This window comes from Stenella coeruleoalba, assembly GCF_951394435.1.
Source record: "Stenella coeruleoalba genome assembly, chromosome: 7".
Lineage (NCBI taxonomy): Eukaryota > Metazoa > Chordata > Mammalia > Artiodactyla > Delphinidae > Stenella > Stenella coeruleoalba.
Genome location: NC_137153.1, coordinates 54,165,883 through 54,183,045, shown reverse-complemented (window position 1 = coordinate 54,183,045; position 17,163 = coordinate 54,165,883). Strand labels below are relative to the sequence as shown.

The 17,163-nt window shown below is 45.0% G+C and overlaps 2 long non-coding RNA genes across 3 annotated transcripts in view; one reads left to right on the top strand and one right to left on the bottom strand.

The window, feature by feature from the left end:
- LOC307189614 overlaps positions 1–10,386 on the top strand; it is a 289,369-nt gene extending 278,983 nt beyond the window's left edge. The window contains exons 4-5 of the long non-coding RNA XR_013829226.1: positions 7,492–7,745; positions 8,921–10,386. This is a non-coding gene — a long non-coding RNA (uncharacterized lncRNA). The remainder of the gene's footprint in view (positions 1–7,491; positions 7,746–8,920) is intronic.
- The window catches only part of LOC307189613, a 57,445-nt gene continuing 48,390 nt past the window's right edge, over positions 8,109–17,163 (bottom strand). For both annotated transcript variants that reach the window (XR_013829224.1, XR_013829225.1), the window contains exons 3-4: positions 11,108–11,149; positions 8,109–8,651 (exon numbers count right to left, since the gene is read on the bottom strand). This is a non-coding gene — a long non-coding RNA (uncharacterized lncRNA). The remainder of the gene's footprint in view (positions 8,652–11,107; positions 11,150–17,163) is intronic.

Here is a 17,163-nt window from a genome sequence, read left to right as displayed (position 1 = left end):
GACATCCTTGTCTGGTTTTGGTATCAGGGTGATGGTGGCCTTGTAGAATGAATTTGGGAGCGTTCCTCCCTCTGCTATATTTGGAAGAGTTTGAGAAGGATAGGTTTTAGCTCTTCTCTAAATGTTTGATAGAATTCACCTCTGAAGCCATCTGGTCCTGGGCTTTTGTTTGTTGGAAGATTTTTAATCACAGTTTCAATTTCAGTGCTTGTGATTGATCTGTTCATATTTTCTATTTCTTCCTGACTCAGTCTTGGCAGGTTGTGCATTTCTAAGAATTTGTCCATTTCTTCCAGGTTGTCCATTTTATTGTCATAGAGTTGCTTGTAGTAATCTCTCATGATCTTTTTTATTTCTGCAGTGTCATTTGTTACTTCTCCTTTTTCATTTTTAATTCTATTGATTTGAGTCTTCTTCCTTTTTTTCTTGATGAGTCTGGCTAATGGTTTATCTATTTTGTTTATCTTCTCAAAGAACCAGCTTTTAGTTTTATTGATCTTTGCTATTCTTTATTTCTTTTTCATTTATTTCTGATCTGATTTTTATGATTTCTTTCCTTCTGCTAGCTTTGGGGTTTTTTTGTTCTTTTTTCTCTAATTGCTTGAGGTGCAAAGTTACGTTGTTTATTCGATATGTTTTCTGCGTCTTAAGGTATGCTTGTATTGCTATAAACTTCCCCCTTAGAACTGTTTTTGCTGCATCCCATAGGTTTTGGGTCGTTGTGTCTCCATTGTTATTTGTTTCTAGGTATTTTTTTATTTCTTCTTTGATTTCTTCAGTGATCACTTCGTTATTAAGTAGTGTATTGTTTAGCTTCCATGTGTTTGTATTTTTTACAGATCGTTTCCTGTAATTGATATCTAGTCTCATGGCGTTGTGGTCAGAAAAGATACTTGATACAATTTCAATTTTCTTAAATTTACCAAGGCTTGATTTGTGACCCAAGATATGATCTATCCTGGAGAATGTTCCATGAGCACTTGAGAAAAATGTGTATTCTGTTGTTTTTGGATGGAGTGTCCTATAAATATCAATTACGTTCATCTTGTTTAATGTATCATTTAAAGCTTGTGTTTCCTTGTTTATTTTCATTTTGGATGATCTGTCCATTGGTGAGAGTGGGGTGTTAAAGTCTCCTACTATGAATGTGTTACTGTCGATTTCCCCTTTTATGGCTGTTAGTATTTGCCTTATGTATTGAGGTGCTCCTATGTTGGGTGCATAAATATTTACAATTGTTATATCTTCTTCTTGTATTGATCCCTTGATCATTATGTAGTGTTCTTCTTTGTCTCCTGTTATAGTCTTTATTTTAAAGTCTATTTTGTCTGATATGAGAATTGCTACTCCAGCTTTCTTTTGGTTTCCATTTGCATGGAATATCTTTTTCCATCCCCTTACTTTCAGTCTGTATGTGTCTCTAGGTCTGAAGTGGGTCTCTTGTAGACAGGAAATATATGGGTCTTGTTTTTGTATCCATTCAGCCAATCTGTGTCTTTTGGTGGGAGCATTTAGTCCATTTACATTTAAGGTAATTATCGATATGTATGTTCCTATTCCCATTTTCTAAATTGTTTTGGGTTTGTTATTGTAGGTCTTCTCCTTCTCTTGTGTTTCTTGCCTAGAGAAGTTCCTTTAGCAGTTGTTGTAAATATGGTTTGGTGGTGCTGAACTCTCAACTTTTGCTTGTCTGTAAAGGTTTTAATTTCTCCATCAAATCTAAAAGAGATCCTTGCTGGGTAGAGTAATCTTGGTTGCAGGTTTTTCTCCTTCATCACTTTAAATATGTCCTGCCACTCCCTTCTGGCTTGCAGAGTTTCTGCTGAAAGATCAGCTGTTAACCTTATGGAGATTCCCTTGTGTGTTATTTGTTGTTTTTCCCTTGCTGCTTTTAATATGCTTTCTTTGTATTTAATTTTTGACTGTTTGATTAATATGTGTCTTGGTGTATTTCTCCTTGGATTTATCCTGCATGGGACTCTCTGTGCTTCCTGGACTTAATTAACTATTTCCTTTCCCATATTAGGGAAGTTTTCAACCATAATCTCTTCAAATATTTTCTCAGTCCCTTTCTTTTTCTCTTCTTCTTCTGGAACCCCTATAATTCTAATGTTGGTGCATTTAATGTCCCAGAGGTCTCTGAGACTGTTCTCAGTTCTTTTCATTCTTTTTTCTTAATTCTGCTCTGCAGTAGTTATTTCCACTATTTTATCGTCCAGGTCACTTATCCGTTCTTCTGCCTCAGTTATTCTGCTTTTGATCCCATCTAGAGTATTTTTCATTTCACTTATTGTGTTGTTCCCCATTGCTTGTTTCATCTTTAGTTCTTCTAGATCCTTGTAAAATGTTTCTTGCATTTTGTCTATTCTATTTCCAAGATTTTGGATCATTGTTACTATCATTATTCTGAATTCTTTTTCAGGTAGACTGCCTATTTCCTTTTCATTTGTTAGGTCTGGTGGGTTTTTATCTTGCTCCTTCATCTGCTGTGTGTTTTTCTGTCTTCTCATTTTGCTTATCTTACTGTGTTTGGGGTCTCCTTTTTGCAGGCTGCAGGTTCGTAGTTCCTGTTGTTTTGGGGGTCTGTCCCCAGTGGCTAACATTGGTTCAGTGGGTTGTGTAGGCTTCCTGGTGGAGGGGACTAGTGCCTGTGTTCTGGTGGATGAGGCTGTATCTTGTCTGTCTGGTGGGCAGGTCTGGTGGTGTGTTTTGGGGTGTCTGTGGACTTATTATGATTTTAGGCAGCCTCTCTGCTAATGGGTGGGGTTGTGTTCCTTTCTTGCTAGTTGTTTGGCATAGGGTGTCCAGCACTGTAGCTTGCTGGTTGTTGAGTGAAGCTAGGTGCTGGTGTTGAGATGGAGATCTCTGGGAGATTTTCACCATTTGATATTACATGGAGCTGGGAGGTCTCTTGTGGACCAGTGTCCTTAAGGTGGCTCTCCCACCTCAGAGGCACAGCACTGACTCCTGGCTGCAGCACCAAGAGCCTTTCATCCACACGGCTCAGAATAAAAGGGAGAAAAAGTGGAGAGAAAGAATTATTAGAAGTAGGAAGAAAGAAAGGAAGGAAGGAAGAAAGAAGAAAAGAAGGAAAGAAAGAGGACGGAGGGAGGGAGGGAGGGAGGGATGGTGGGAGGAAGGAAGGTAGGAGGGAAGGAAGGAAAAAAGAAAGAAAGAAAGATAAAGTAAAATAAAAGAGTAAAATATAATAAAGTTATTAAATTAAAAAATTATTATTAAGAAAAAAATTTTTAAAAAAACGGACGGATAGAACCTTAGGACAAATGGTGGAAGCAAAGCTATACAGACAAAATCTCACACAGTAGCATACACATACACACTCACAAAAAGAGGAAAAGGGGAAAAAATCATAAATCTTGCTCTGAAAGTCCACCTCCTCAATTTGGGATGACTTGTTGTCTATTCAGGTATTCCACAGATGCAGGGTACATCAAGTTGATTGTGGAGCTTTAATCTGCTGCTTCTGAGTCGGCTGGGAGGGATTTCCCTTTCTCTTCTTTGTTTGCACAGCTCCCGGGTTTTAGCTTTGGATTTGGCCCCGCCTCTGCGTGTAGGTCGCTGGAGGGCGTCTGTTTTTCGCTCAGACAGGACGGGGTTAAAGGAGCCGCTGATGCGGGGGCTCTGGCGCACTCAGGCCGGGGGGGAGGGAGGGGCACGGAGTGCGGGCGGGCCTGCGGCGGCAGAGGCCGGCATAACGTTGCACCAGCCTGAGGCGCGCTCTGCTTTCTCCCGGGGAAGTTGTCCCTGCATCCCGGGACCCTGGCAGTGGCGGGCTGCACAGGCTCCCTGGACGGGAGGTGTGGAGAGTGACCGGTGCTCGCACACAGGCTTCTTGGTGGCGGCAGCAACGGCCTTAGCGTCTCATGCCCGTCTCTGGGGTCTGCGCTTTTAGCCGCGGCTCGCGCCCGTCTCTGGAGCTCCTTTAAGCAGCGCTCTTAATCCCCTCTCCGCGCGCACGTTTTGGGAGGTCTGAGGTCTTCTGCCAGCGTTCAGTAGGTGTTCTGTAGGAGTTGTTCCACGTGTAGATGTATTTCTGGTGTATCTGTGGGGAGGAAGGTGATCTCCGCGTCTTACTCTTCCGCCATCTTCCCCTCCTGTGAAAGGTCAGGCCCCCATACCCCTCCTGGAAAACACCACAGGTGTACACGGGGCTCCCAGCTCCCAGCTCTTCGGAGGCAATCGTGCACATTACCTGCTGGGTTAGGTGCCTCCAAGAAAGGAACACTCGTGGGGGAAGGCGGAGTGGGGTAGAGGGATCGGGGGACCCACTAGGAAGGAATGGGGACGAGGAGTGGAAACCGAGGGAAAGAGGAGTGATTGGAAGGGAGCAGACGGCGCGTGGATGCTGCTGGCAGGAGCCGGGGGCCCAGGGCAGCGGTGGTCCGAAAGGGGGTGGGGGTCCACACCGGGCACGGGACTGGCCGAAGCGGCCGAGGGAAGGAGGGGAGCGAGGAGCACTCCGAGGCAGCGGGGACAAAGAGGACCGGAGAGGGAAGTGGGGCGCGGTGGGAAGAAGAGGGGCCCCGGAGAGGTGGAGGCCGCGGCGCGGGCAACGGGGTGGTCGAGGGCTGCGCGAGGCACGGGGTGAGCCGCGAGGGGCCGCGCTGGGCAGGGGCCAGTCCATGAAAATAACTTGTGCCATTTTAGCTGTTTGGAGTTCACGTCTAAAGCCTTTCTTCCAGGATAGGACCTTCACTTCCCTTAGCAAAATCAAAAGGCCCAAGGAGGTCAGTCTTCCATAAAAACAGGTTATATTTTCCCCCATATCTCCACCTCTTGTAGCACAAAGAAATGCTAGAAGCTTTGACATGACAAAATTCTTCACTTGCATATTCTAAGTTTACTAATTTTCAGATATTATAAACAAAGCCTTTTTATCACAGGACTTGAACAAATGGAATTTGCAACTGCTTTGACTTAATACCTCCACAACTCAAAGAGATGGTGAACTGTGTTTTCCAAGGATCAGTCCTTAGGGCTCGAAATCAAAGTCCTCAGATTTCCTTTTCTCCTCTGCAAGACATTAGCTTTTCTCCAGCTCTTGCCCTAAGGTACAGCACACTGGCTGTGGTAGGAGGGTCACAGACTAGTCAGCTACACCTAAAGTAAATCCAGTTCACGTACATATATACACCCAGAGCAGGAAAGTTGATGATGGAGTATGAATTCCCAAGTAAGGGGATAGGCACACAAATTAAAAAAAAAAAAAAAAAAAGGGAAACGAATGAGTCTGGAGAATGGGGAGGTTACAGTAACTCATAGTGGGAGGGGTAGGCTGTTTTCCTGGAAGATGGGTACTCGCAGTGACGATTTCCTCAGATGCTCCCTGCTATTGCCCTGAGAGCGAAGGAGGGGGAATCCCATTCTCCCTGATCCAGGAAGGGGTTGAAGGTCTAGACAAGCAGATTGTGTTGACTCCAAGTGAGTTCAATCCAGTCTGGCACCCAGGGCCCAAACTGTTGTGTCCCCCGCAACTTCATGTGTAGCTAGAAGCACGTAGAAGAGAGAAGAGCCACCTGCAGAGGAAGGAGAGGTGATGGTGATGCTGAGGCTGCTCACTCTGGCGAAGGGGCATCTGCTAGCCATCCACGCAAGGTGAGGCACTGTAGTGGCTGCAGTGTGTGGATTCTTCCAGGAACCCCCAAAGCCACCAACCAGAGCTAGTTGGCCCTGAGAATGCGGACTTCTATGGAGTCATGGAAGGAGATGCCTGCTTTGGGCCAAAGAAAGGGATTTAGCAAAGGAAGAACCTGGGGGCAGGTGATAGGGAGTGAGTTGTTATAAGCTGTGCTATTTCTCTCTTGCTCTCTTGTAACCCTCAGTGCTAGTAACTGGGGGAAGACATGCTATTTACATTTGTTTCTTTTACTTCACTGCAGCTCGTCACGTTCCTGGAGTCATTGCAGAGCTCAGTAATTTTACAAGAAGTAGTGCTGCACACTGGTTAGAGGTTGAGATTCTGAGGTCTGCTGATCAAGGTTCAAATCCATACTCTAGCAAGCAGTAACTTGTATTAAGTGTGTGACCTCGATGAAATGCCTTAGCCCCTTTGTGTATTGATTTTCTTATCTATGTAATGAAGGCATAGCTAGTACCCACCTCAGAACCTTGAGGGAGGGGTGAATAGGCTAATAGACATAAAGAACTAGAACAGTGCCTGGTCCATGTTAGGAACTCAAACAATATGTATAAGTTTTTACTTGTTAAAATTGGAGACTCTGGAGTAAAAAGGGCCTCATAAAAGAGTCTTCATTCACACAATAGACTGACAATGTGCTAGGCCATGGGCAAGGGTCTAGAAATACCAAAAATAATAACTACTCAATTCATGACTTTGTCAACATCTTCTTGGAACAGTTTACCATCTTAAGTTCCTTATCGTATGCTTTTTTCTTTACTGTTATTCTGGCAACAAAGCATTTATCGCAGTGAGTAAATTTAGATATTTTGTGTGATTTTTTTTTCTTTTTTAATATCTGTCTCTTGCACTGACTGTAGGCCTTCCAAGGGCAGGGACTGGGATCTGTATATTGCTGTATCCCCACTGTCCAACCCCAAATCACCTATGAGATGCTCAATGAATGTTTGAGTGGATAAATGAGCCAAGAGAAGTAACGAGGTATCACTTTCCAGAAGCTCTCATTAAAACGCAGCACAGGGGACGGAGACCGGTGGTGAGTGTTAAATAACTTACCACCAGCAGTCAAGACGTGCTTTCTGAGAGGAAACCACATGCTTCTCTGTTCTCCAAAAGATAACATGGAATCCCTGTTACCTCATCCTCAGGTTACTTTCTCATCTGAAACCAGGAAACGTGGTACCGTGGTAGACAAGCACGTTACCCTCAATTTAAATATTCAAGAGAGGACATGGGGGTACTATTTTAGTAGGAGATAAAGAGAGGAATTTATCTGAAATAAATGTACTCATTATACAGGGATGGCTGTTTACTGATTTCCAAAAATCTTTCTGCCAGTGTTGGTTTGAAAGGGAAAGGATCATGATGAAAGTAAGCACTCTATTTGTATTAGCTAGAGGTTGTGAATCAAAAGTTTTTAAAGATAAATTTCTCTGTACTTGATTCTCTGCCAAAAGGATGTCTGTTTCTCTTGTCCAGATTCACTGTCATGTTTGAGAAACACACTGAACAAGTTGAATCTCAACCAGTCAGGTCTAAGCTTTAGGACCAGCCAATGCTGAATTTACAATCGTGTACTCAGAAACCCCTGAATAATTGAACTAAAAAAAGACAGCAGCGTCCTGAATAACTGAATGGATTTTGCTGCATAAAATCAGTCTTCTCCAGCCCTGAAAAGTAGAATTGTTTTCACCTCTGGCGGGTGGAACTGTTGGCATAGTGGGCCACAGCGGGGAAGCTTGTTGGGGCACTGGTACCAGCCGGTGGGGTGATTATGCTATCTGAAAGGTATGCGCCTGTGATTTCTTAATGATGGCTGCCTACTTGTTTAGTCCTGCAGGTAATCAAGGATGGTTACGGGTAAACGTGAGCCAGATCAATGAAGGATGGAGGAGGTGGGGACAGACAAGCACAGTGAGCCAGCAGAGCAAGGTGTGTCTCACACTGTCAGACCACGCTGGAGACTAAGTCACAAAAGCCAGAGGCTCAAAGGAGCCCTCCGACCTGGGGACTCAGGGCTGGAAGAAACCCCCAAGTTACTCCTTTGGCTGACTTCTGCTTTTGTGACACTGGAAAATTTGAAAAGGTAACTTTTCAGGAAGTGTTTCATTCATTCATTCATGTGTTTATGCTTTATTGAGCATAAAGTATGATCTTATATATATTAAGCATCATCTTCAATAACAATGGGCACCAGTTAACAAGCACCTTCTAGGTGCCAGGCACTGTGCTAAGTGAAAGTAGGTAGCATTATCACTGTTACAAGAGAAACCTGAGACTCAGAAAGGTTCAGTAGCTTACCTGTGATGACACAGCCAGGAGATGGCAGAGCTGGGACCCAAGTCTTTCTCATACCAGAGTCCTTGTTTCCTGCTTCACAATACACCGCCTTCCTCTTGAAGATTTTCCTGAGGATTGCTAACTGATGATTACAAGTTCATTTGTTGGGAGGAGAAGAAGCAGGAGGAAGGAGAGGGAGGGAAAAGGGAGAGAGGAATTAGGAAGATGTGAGAACATGGACTAGAGAAGGCCAGGGAAACTCCGTGCCCCGTGTTGGGAATGATTTGCTTTTCTCTTTTCATTTTTTGCTACTTGTGCTGAAGAAAGAGCATTCAACTGGCACTGGAAAGAAGTCAGGTTTTTGTTTATTTAATCATTCTTAGTAAGACTTGATCTTAGCAGTCTTCATAAAGTTCAGGGGAATAATTCAGACGTGTGTTCTGATGAGTGACTTAGCCCTATCTTGGTGGGACGGGTCCGCCTTGTCCTCTAGACAGAAGTCATCTCATAGGTCCTGTGGTGTAGTGTAATTTTGAGTTGCAAACCTAGAGTCAGACTGTTCTGGAAGGCGCTGCCCCAGGTTCATTTAACAAAATGCTCCAGGAGGCTTGGATGGAGGTGACATCACTTATGACTCAGGAGCCATCTCGGTCTCACGGAAGATCCAGGGGCCCCCAGGCTGGAAACAGATGTGTGGGTGGTCCAGCTGAGCCTTAAAAACAAAAATGAGAGGGGTCTGTTCCTGACTGTTCAGACCCAACTGCGTTTATGAGGCTTGACACCTCAAATGCTTAGACGCTTTCACGTGTTAATTCATTTTACCCTCGTGCCCACTCCAGGAGGCTGGGGTATTTCTCACATGTTACGAATGAAAGAAAACGACCTCAGAGAGGTGAAGCACCTCATTCATGGTCAGGAACCTTTTACTCAGGAACGCTGAAAACGTTAACCCTCACATCCAGCAGCTTCTCCATTTCACAGACTGAGAGCCCCGTGAAGCCAACTGCGTCAACATGGAAACAGCCCTTAGACTGGGATTCTGAGTCGCTTGTTCTACCCCCTCGCCCCTGATCCAGCTGGAGGTGAGGAAAACAAAAGGGGTCATGTTCTGGGAACTCAAATGACTATGGAAATTGCAAATGGCGTTTAAGAGAGACGATACAGCAATCTATGCTGTACGTGGGGTCTGGGGAGCAGGCACACCCTTAACAAGGGTGCAAGTGGAGGGTCCCAGTCGGCCCCCTTTACCCCCTTCTTGGGCTCCTTCCAGCTCTGAGAGGAGGGGCCTTGCCTGCCTGCCTTTGGACACCCAAGTGTGCACATCCAAGCTCTGTGCACGTGCCGCCCACACAGCCACATCCTGGAAGTGGGCTGGGGCTCGGGCTGCCAGAAAGCATGCGAGATGCAGTTAAATTGGAATTTCAGATAAATAATGAAGAGCTTTTTAGCATTAAGCATGTCCTAAGTATTTCATGGGACATGTTTATACTAAAAAATTTGCTGTATCTAAAATTCAAATTTAACTGGTCAGCCTGTATTTATTTGCTACATCTGGCAACTCCAGCCGGGACTCTCTGGTGAGGAAGCTCGAGGCCTAGGTATCCAGAGGTATCCTTACATCTAAAATGTAAGGGGGCCTGGGAGGGGGGAAAGGTGGGCCCTGGGTAGGCAGAGCTTCCCGGTTCCCCAGACTCCTTACCTCCTGGGAGGGGCCCGCTAAAGCCTGGGGCCCAGGGCAGGGATCCCTCTTGCTCAGATCTAAGAGCAGTACTGGTAGCAGGAGGCTTGGAAAGGAGGCACATGAAACAGAGACCTGGGCCCCACGCTGAGCCTTGGGCAAAGTCACTATTTTTCTGAGCCACAATTATCTGAACTGTGTAAAAAGGAGGCTTACGTGGATTCCTATTTGTCAGAAACCTAGCCTGTGCTCAGCACACAGTAGGTCTCAACACTGGCAGCTTTCATTATCACCTTAAAGAGAGAGCACTACTAGGAAAATACTTTGAGCTCTTCTGCCTCCTGCTTTTTGTTGAGTTGATTCACCTCAGCTGAGCCGGGAAAAGGTATCAATGTTTTCTTTGCTTATACCTGGGTTAGGAGAAATCACTCTGCTCAATGTAGCAGCCCGTGAAAAAGACAGAGACTGGGGCTAAGTATTCCAGGAGAGGTGAGGGCTTGATCCGTTCCTCTCCCCCTGCTCTTCTCTCCCTCTCTATTTTTCATACCTGTCCCTGGGCTGTTGAGTAGGTGAGGCACTGTCCTTCCCAAGGCGGGTGGGAAAGGAGGGGGCACGGGGAGCAGAGCAGACACCTCCCCTGGCCCGAGGCGCTATGAAGTATTCACTCACTTACTTCACTGACTTGTCTTCCATCTTGGGAGGAGCCAGCCAGCCTTCGATGAGAATTTAAGCCCATGGTCGTAACTCAGGGCTGCAGGGGTGCACACAAAGGGGGCCCAAGCAAGCTCACCCTAAGGCCAAGTGCTGAGTGTTTGAAGAGAGATATAATTGAACTTGGAATGTCATGAAAGCTAAGACTCCTTTCTTAATTTCACAGTCTCATTCCTAACTACTACCCCATGGAATCTGACTCAGGATGTCTTTCTGCTTAAAAGTCCAGAGTAAGAAGTTGGGGGGCGCGGGTGTGAAGGCAAACTGGCTCAGAGCCAAACTCAGCAGCTTCCTTTTTAACTCAGGTTCCTTTCTTTTGCAGGTTACAAAAGGGTTTAAAATGACTAGGGACTGAAACGACCTGGGGGTTGTTTAGGGGTTTTGGACTGTCCCTCGAACGAGGGTGGTTCTGCATTTCGGTGCAAGCAGATGAGACGGGGGTCCCGGGAAGAAGAGTTCTTTGGGTGGGAGTGGGGGTCACACCAGAGTGAAGATGGAGATCTGTCGGTTGAGGTAATAACACTTTCACCAGCCTCTTCTGCACCTCTGAGGGTCTCTCATAACCAAGTTTACAGCCTTTGCCCCTGAAAGACCATTGTGCTGATGGCCCCTCTGCCACAGACAGATAGATTCATGAGTCTTAACTTCATAAAAAGAAGCTTCTCTTCCCTTCCACTTCTCCTCCTTTCAGATCCACCCTCCTCCCAGAAGAAGGGATTCTTCCTTCAACATTTTTTCAGTAATAAAGAGAAGATAATGAAATAATAAAGTGTAGTTACCTCAGCCAGTAAAAACCACATGTCTTCAGAATCCACCACCACCTGCAGAGACATGTAACCATTTTGCTTACCTGGTGGTAACACTGTGGGTTTTTTTTTTTTTTTTTTTGGCCCCTATTCATATTAGGATCTATGAGAAATGGCTCCCTTAGATGATTACATGGCTTTTCAGCTTGAATGGGTTTTGAAATCAAGTAATTAAGCACCCACTACATGCAATAAAATAAGCACCATACAAATTACCAGTTCAATTCAGCAAATGTTTCTTGAGGGTCCACTAGGGAAGTGAGTAGCATCATGATCAAGAGCGCATCCTGACTCCACTACCTACTAGTTGTGTGACCTTGAGCAAATTATTTTAATCCCTTCGAGCCCAGTTCCCTTATAATGTGAGTTAGAGTACTACTTCACTGGGTTGTGGTGAGGATTCATTGAAGCAATATGACAAGCAGCCGTCACAGTGCCTGGCGCTATTGTTCAATAAATTGGTCAAGGAAACAAAGATGATCATATGGTCTCTGTCCTTTTAAGGAGCTCACTACCTCAAGTAAGAATAAAAGCAGAAAATTGCCATCTCTCCTGGGAAAGAAATACACCACTGTGCTCAGTGGGTGTACTAGTAAGGGTTCTTCAAAGAAACAGAGCAACACACAAAAACAGAAATATAGATCAATGGAACAGGATGGAAAGCCCAGAGATAAACCCAGGCACATGTGGTCACCTTATCTTTGATAAAGGTGGCAAGAATATACAGTGGAGAAAGGACAGCCTCTTCAATAAGTGGTGCTGGGAAAACTGGACAGCTACATGTAAAAGAATGAAATTAGAACACTCCGTAACACCATACACAAAGATAAACTCAAAATGGATTAAAGACCTAAATGTAAGGCCAGACACTATAAAACTCTTAGAGGAAAACATAGGCAGAACACTCTATGACATAAATCACAGCAAGATGCTTTTTGACCCACCTCCTACAGAAATGGAAATAAAAACAAAAATAAACAAATGGCACCTAATGACATTTAAAAGCTTTTGCACAGCAAAGGAAACCATAAACAAGACAAAAAGACAACCCTCAGAATGGGAGAAAATATTTGCAAACGAAGCAACTGACAAAGGATTAATCTCCAAAATATACACGGAGCTCATGCAGCTCAATATCATAAAAACAAACAACGCAATCCAAAAATGGGCAGAAGATCTAAATAGACATTTCTCCAAAGAAGATATACAGATTGCCAACAAACACATGAAAGGATGCTGAACATCACTAATCATTAGAGGAATGCAAATCAAAACTACGATGAGGTATCACCTCACACCAGTCAGAATGGCCATCATCAAAAAATCCACAAACAATAAATTCTGGAGAGGGTGTGGAGAAAAGGGAACCCTCTTGCACTGTTGGTGGGAATATAAATTGATACAGCCACTATGGAGAGCAGTATGGAGGTTCCTTAAAATACTAAAAATAGAACTACCATATGACCCAGCAATCCCACTACTGGGCATATACCCTGAGAAAACCATAATTCAAAAAGTCATGTACCACAATGTTCATTGCAGCCCTATTTACAATAGCCAGGACATGGAAGCAACCTAAATGTCCATCAACAGATGAATGGATAAAGAAGATGTGGCACATATATACAATGGAATATTACTCAGCCATAAAAAGAAAGGAAATTGAGTTATTTGTAGTGAGGTGGATGGACCTAGAGACTGTCATACAGAGTGAAGTAAGTCAGAAAGAGAAAAACAAATACTGTATGCTAACACATATATATGGAATATCAAAAAAAAAAAAAAAAAAGGTTGTGAAGAACCCAGGGGCAGGACAGGAATAAAGACGCAGACGTAGAGAATGGACTTGAGGACACGGGGAGGAGGAAGGGTAAGCTGGGATGAAGTGAGAGAGTGGCATGGACATATATACACTACCAAACGTAAAATAGATAGCTAGTGGGAAGCAGCCACATAGCACAGGGAGATCAGCTCGGGTGCTTTGTGTCTACCTAGTGGGGTGGGATAGGGAAGGTGGGAGGGAGATGCGAGAGGGAGGGGATATGGGGATATATGTATATGTATAGCTGATTCACTTTGTTATACAGCAGAAACTAACACTACTGTAAAGCAATTATACTCCAATAAAGATGTTTTAAAAAAGAAAGGAAAAAGAATCAGAGCCACAGGAGATATATAGACATATAGGAGATATTTTATGAGGACTGGCTCATGCTATCAGAGAGGCTGAGAAGTCCCACGATCTGCTGTCTACAAACTGGAGGCCCAGGAAAGCAGGTGGTGTAGTCCCAGTCCAAACCTGAAGGCCTGAGAACCAGGGCAGCCAGTGGCGTAAGTCCTGGTCAGTCTGAGGGCGCAAGAACTGGGGGGAGCCCATGGTGTAAGATGCAGTCCAAGTCCGAAGTTTCAAGAACCAGGAGCACCAATGTCCAAAGGTGGGAGAGAATGGATGTCCCCGCTCAAGTAGACAGCAAATTCACCCTTCCTCTGCCTTTTTATTCTATCAGGTGGATTGGACAACGCCACCCACACTGGTGAAAGCAATCCTCTTTACTCCATCTACCTATTCAAATAAAACACCGTCACACACATACCCAGAAACTGTGTTTTACCAGCTATCTGGGCATTCCTTAGGCCAGTCAAGCTGACACATAAAATTCATCATCACAGGGGCCCGTGAGCCACTGAACTCAGCATAGGGGTGGGTGGAGGGAAGTTGGAGGAGTCTGGAGGGCCAAGCCAGGCCTTGAAAGTTTATTAGCCTGCACTGACTGAACAGGTTGAAAGAACAGGAAGAGCAGAGAGAAGTCATAACATCAAGACTTCTAAAAGACGTGGTCACTGTATTTGTTGTTGTCTCACTTCTACAAATACCCAGTCCCCTCTAAGTGAAATCTAGTTGCCACTACTCCTACAGCTTACTCCTTCATTCTCCTCACGGTCTTCTCTAAATTCTAATGACCTACCAGTCTCGTTCACCAGACACATCTTCTGCCGTGAGCATCGTATCCACCATCCCCCATTCTGTGGACTAAATTGACATCCCAACCCAGTAGTTCTGGCCCAGTTCTCAGCCAAGCCCCAGGAGATTTGACAATCTTTGTCCTTCTCCACAATCCCCACATGAGCTTGGCTAAAATACTAACTTTGCCTCAGTCTTCCTGTTTATAAATAGACACATGCTTTCTGGCCATTTAGACAAAAGCTACAAAGGCCTACAAAGTTCCAAGAAATGGGGCAGGAAAAAAGAGAAGTATGGAGCAAAAGAAGAACGGCATCTGACTCAATTCGCTTGTGGGTTGCTGGGCTGATCTGATCACATCCAAGGTTGAATGCTTCCTATGGATCAGCTGGAAGTAAGGAAATCCAGAGCTTGGGCTCCAGCAAGATGAATCTGCATGTGTTCAGAATTATCCTCCAAGTCAACAACTAACTGTAGCTGGTCCAGCAGGAGAAGCCAGCTCTCCCACAGGAAGGCCTCGGCCTCTAAGGCTGTGAGTGCAGGGAGGGGAAGGGACAGCGCGAGAGATGCCTGGTAACTCCTGCTTTGTGGTGGATGTGCTGAGGTTTTCCTCTCCTCACCACATCTGACTCTGGGATGCAACACCTGACAAGGGAAAGAAACTCCTTCTAAAAGGCTGCAAGAAAAACATCCTGAGGCTAATTAAAAACAGAATTTAGCTAAAGGAGAAGTAAAGTGGCTCAATGAATGGCTTTATCATTTGCCAAAACCTTACTTCTTTGCTGCCTTCATTTAGTTAATTAGCCTTTCACTGTTGATCTGCTGCTGTCAACTAGGCAATGTATGCAAACCACATCTCTTAACTACAGCCGGATCCTCAGCCTTTGAAACATGCCAGGGAGGGGTTGTAACCAATCTACAAGCCAACTGCAAAACGAAAAGTTTCATTTCCCGTGCATAAGGTGCCAAGACCTTTCTTCAATAACCCAGCAGAGTTTTGTTTCTCTGCTGGTGGAATTTCAAATTAGCAGAAGCTTCCGTGGTTTCTTACAGACCTCCTTGGTTACAGACGAAAGGACTCCATTCCCACCCCTCCACCCCCCATTTTGCGTCTTTTCACTTCTCCTTCTATTGCTAAGCTTGCACTTACATTCTTTCAAGTTTCTGTGCACAATTTTTTAAAAACTATAAATTAGCACCTTCATTCCCTCATAGTTGGCATCTGCTGCATTTCAAGTGAGAATGCATTAAAATACCCTTTTCACGAAACTATCATTATCAAAAAAGCACATAAGCAGAATACTGACATCCTGGCTCCTTCATTTTCTGTGACTGTATGTATCATATTTCATAAATATGAGATACTGCTTATAAAACTATAGCATACTAAACAGTACACAATACTGTTTGTGGATACACATGTATATGAGTAGTAAAAATATTCAAACATGGGCTTCCCTGGTGGCGCAGTGGTTGAGAGTCCGCCTGCCGATGCAGGGGACGCGGGTTCGTGCCCCGGTCCGGGAGGATCCCACATGCCGCGGAGCAGCTGGGCCCATGAGCCATGGCCGCTGAGCCTGCGCGTCTGGAGCCTGTGCTCTACAACGGGAGAGGCCATAACAGTGAGAGGCCCGCGTACCGCAAAAACAAAAAAAATTCAAGCGTGCCTTGAAAATGATAAACATCACCTTCAGCAATTGAGAAGACCTTTGACCCAGGATAATTTTTCTAGCCAGGTTGTAAACATGCTCACACACACACACACACACACACACATTTACATGTGCACGCACATTCTCTCTCAATTTTGTTAGATATATGAACAAGGCATTCTGGAGTTTAATGTCTTAGACTTTTCGTTTTTCCTGTAAAAGAAAAGGAAGGCAGAGCAAGTAAGTTTGTTGCTGGTAAGGGTTGTCCACGACCTCACTTTTCGGGGGTTTTGACTGCCTTCCAGTAGCTCCCCATCCTCGGTTCATTTTGAGGTAGGCTCAGGCTTGGCTCGAGGCCAGTGTGACAATCAAGGTCCGAGAAGTCTCTTCTTTCAGAGATTATTTCTCAGGTTTCTTTGTTTTATTGGTGGACTGGAGGAAGGACAGCAAGGAACCGGGAATAGGAAGGAGGGGGACCAAGCGGGAGTTTCTCAAGTCAAGCGGGGTGTCCTGCTGCTGCCCCAGCCTGCGAAGCTGTGCTCACATGGCCAAGCGGCCCGTGCAGGAGGGCTTAAATTAATCCGGTGAGTCTGGGCAGCTGAACTGATTCCTTTGAGAGGCTCCAAACCTCTGACGAGCACCCCTGACTAACAGTCCAGCCAAGGTGGTTTCGAAGAACATACGAACTCAGGGGGGAAAAAGGAAAGGAAAAAAAAGCTAAACTATCAGGTTAAAATATGTGCCTTTATATAGCTATGGGCCAGACACCAAATGAGTCTTTATAAGCTTTCAAGGAGACAATTAAACGAAGTGGGAACAAGTGAAGAACCAGATGATGATTTCAGCATTAGGGACAGCAGAAGGAGGGAGTGGTATCAGAAAGGGAGCCCTTAAGCCACCAGTGGGGGAGGAAGGAGACCAGATGGACCTCACCCCCAGGCCAGCCAGAGAAGCGCCCAGCCCCACACACCGCCCTCCTGTGAAGCACATGCATGCCGCCCTCGGATCCTGCCAGCCTTACACCTGCCTTCAGCAGTGACGCAGAGACAGGGTACCAGCGTTGAACATCTTTGAAATTCTGCTTGGGTTCCAAATGAAAAATCGTTCTGCCTTCAAAGCCTAATGGAAATTTGGTAGAAACATGTGCTTTCCCCTTAGGTTCAAAAGAGAAATTAGTGTCCTTCCCATTTCTTTGTGCATCTGTGTTTCCCTTTCTCAAGTGAAGAGGAGAAATTATGAGAGGCATCCTATAAAAATAGAAGGTAGGACAGAATAACAGTATTGCTTTTTTTTTTTTTTTTTTTTTTTTTTTTTTTTTTTTTTTGCGGTACGCGGGCCTCTCACTGTTGTGGCCTCTCCCGTTGCGAAGCGCAGGCTCAGCAGCCATGGTTCACGGGCCCAGCCGCTCCACGGCA